This window comes from Lepus europaeus, chromosome 3 (assembly GCF_033115175.1).
Source record: "Lepus europaeus isolate LE1 chromosome 3, mLepTim1.pri, whole genome shotgun sequence".
Lineage (NCBI taxonomy): Eukaryota > Metazoa > Chordata > Mammalia > Lagomorpha > Leporidae > Lepus > Lepus europaeus.
Window position 1 is genome coordinate 78536025 of NC_084829.1, and position 3226 is coordinate 78539250.

The 3226-nt window shown below is 38.2% G+C and overlaps 1 pseudogene; it reads left to right on the forward strand.

The window, feature by feature from the left end:
• Positions 1-2465: 2465 nt before the first annotated feature.
• Positions 2466-2964, forward strand: LOC133756975 (S-phase kinase-associated protein 1-like; annotated as a pseudogene).
• The last annotated feature ends 262 nt before the right edge of the window (positions 2965-3226 follow it).

The window sequence follows — 3226 nt, forward strand, 5'->3', positions numbered from 1 at the left end:
CTATTAAAATACATCATAAGAAATGAATTTGAATTTTTAATCACTGGGACCCACATTACATAGATAGTTTCTGATAGAGAGAGGGAGATAGCGATAGAGAGATTTTCCATTCACTGGGTCGCTCCCCAAATGCCTGCAAAAGTTAGGGCTGTGTCTGACTGAAACCAGGAGCTAGGAATTCCACCAGGTCTCCTACATGGGTGGCAGGTACCCAAGTACTTGAGCCATCACCTGCCATCACCTAGGTACATTAGAAAGAAGTTGGATTGAAAATGGAGAAGGTAGGAGTTGAACTGGCACTCCCATACAGAATGTGTGCATCCTAAGTGGTGGCTTAACCTACTAAGCCATAATGCCCACTTCTTGCCTAAACATCATGATTTTCAATTGAGGCAGAAGAGGAAACAGCCTAATGGTTAACAGCTTTGGGATTAGACAAACATGGAGTTAGGTTCTGGCACCAGCAATAAGCACTGTGTAACTCTGGTATGATTACTTACCTCTCTACAGGAGACTGCCTGCAAAGTTCTTAGAAGGACCTGTGGAGAGATGAAAAGTAAGTGCTCAGTAAACACTAAGTGCTACCTTGTTACTACTGCATAGTTACTATCCATAGTCACTGTGTTTTTCCAATATACCCTCCCAATTCTGTTTTCTTTACTGAGGCCAAGCAGAGAACACAAAAAATCAAATTTAAGTAAGCAACATAAAAACTCAGGAAAGATTTGAAACAATAATTCTCTTTTTCTTCATTGTTGTGTTCTCTCAACTGCCTGTCAAGAGAAGAGAACATGCAGGAATGGAAGGTTTAAAGCTTTAAAAGAAGGAAAAAAGGCTGCAGTCCAATTCTTTTCCAAGATTTCAATTAATCTATTACAATAAGCAATCACTTTGAAACTAAGGAGGAGAGAATGATTAATGAACTTTTAACACAGAAATGACATGAAATCAGATAAATGAACGGAAGGTGAACCAGACTTTGCTAATGAAATGTAAACCCTTTCCTTCTAAATCAATGATCCAGACCTGGCTGCACTGTCATGATATTTCTTAACATAACTTTAACCACGGTGCTGGGGGCACCTTGCACTCCATGATTTTCAGGCAGATACTAGTCCAAAAATACTTTCTTAAAAAGTGAGTATATATTCTTTTAATAGTTAACCACATCTCTGAATAGATTTCTAAAAGCACATTAGTCCTTTATTTGGTCATCCATAAAACCAATTCTTTTCTTATATTGACTGTGTATAGCTTCACCAGTGAATGGTGGATTAAAAAGCTGATAAAATATGTTTTAAGTGCAAGTCAATTGAGCAGCATTCCCATCATTCCAAAGTTTTGTGATCCGAAGGAAATCTTGTAGTGTCTCTGGTCTCCATGTTCTCTTCCATAAAACAAGAATCTTAATGGCATCATTTGCATGATTTTGCAGTTTACAAATCACTCTCCCACACATTATCTCATTTCCATGACCACCTTCTCCTCACCTACCTCTTCAGGTTGTTGAGGAGATAAAACAAGTTAATAGATAAGAAACACTTTGGAAAAATTATATGTTGGTGAAATGCATTGAGCATTAATGGCTTCACAACATAAATGGAAAATACTTCAAACAGGAACCATGTTTCCAATGATTAATCACACAATGTTCTTAAACCCTTAGTACAGATCTCCCCTGAAGTTTTCAGCTAGACAGCTTATAATTTGTACTGCTGATCAGCAACGAGCTAGCTAGCTGTCCGTACCACTGAGTGCAGAGCAACCAATGGGGAAGAACCTCCTCAGCTCCAGGCCAAATGCAGCCTCTGGTAGGCTCATTGCAATGAGAAGCAGTTTATAGCTGTTATTCCAAGGAATTTACACAGTGAAAAACTGTTTTTCCTTTTACACTTCCCACTGCTGTAGTAAATAGTAACTTTTTGCCAACCATTCATGAAATACTATGCTAAAGTACCTATTTTGGGATATACTAAGAAATAAGCAATCTTTAAAACAGCTGAGTTGTTTTTCAATTTTTCACTTTCCTCTCTATGCCCATTATTTATAACTATTTACATAATTGAAAAGTCATTTTAAAAGTACATCATTATAAGCAGTTTTTTTAAAAATATGGCATAAGAGGGAGCGGGAAATGGGAGAGTTGTGGGTGGAAGGGAAGTTCTGGGGTGGAAAAAGCCACTGTAATGCAAAAGCTATACTTTGGAAATTTATATTTATTAAATAAAAGTTAAAAAAAGAACTTCTATAAGCGTAATATAAACTGTGAAGATCTTAAGAAATAGAAGTTAAGCCAAATTAAAAAAAAAAGAAAAAACAATAAGGTTTCACAAGTTAGAGTGGTTATCATCCAAAAATCAAAAATAATAAATGCTGTCGAGTGGCTTTGTCATCCGCCTTTCTCTTCTCCTTGCATTGATGCCGCCCCTCTCTCATCAGCCTCTGGCCCACCGGCTCCTCAAACCCGAACACCATGCCTTCAATAAAGTTGCAGAGTTCTGATGGAGAGATTTTTGAAGTTGATGTAGAAATTGCCAAACAGTCTGTGACTATCAAGACCATGTTGGAAGATTTGGGAATGGATTATGAAGGAGATGATGACCCGGTTCCTCTACCAAATGTTAATGCAGCAATATTAAAAAAGGTCATTCAGTGGTGCACTCACAACAAGGATGACCCTCCTCCTCCTGAAGACAATGAGAACAAAGAAAAGCAAACGGATGATATCCCTGTTTGGGACCAGGAATTCCTGAAAGTTGACCAAGGAACACTTTTTGAGCTTATTCTGGCTGCAAACTACTTAGACATCAAAGGTTTGCTGGACGTTACGTGCAAGACTGTTGCCAATATGATCAAGGGGAAGACTCCTGAGGAGATTCGCAAGACCTTCAACATTAAGAACGACTTTACTGAAGAAGAAGAAGCCCAGGTACGCAAAGAGAACGGTGGTGTGAAGAGAAGTGAAACGTTGTGCCTGACACTGTAACACTGTAAGGATTGTTCCAAATACTAGTTGTACTGCTCTGTTTATATTTGTTAATATTAGGCAAACGTAGACAAATGCACCAGCAAATCATTTGTTTTAGCAGAATATTGTCCTCACTGCATGTGTAGTTTGAGTACAGATTCCGAACCCGAGTTTTCTCTAGTATGATTGAAAGTTCCTGTTTACTTTGCTCTGAATAAAACTGAACTGTGGGTTCTTGATAGAAAGTGGCATTTTGGG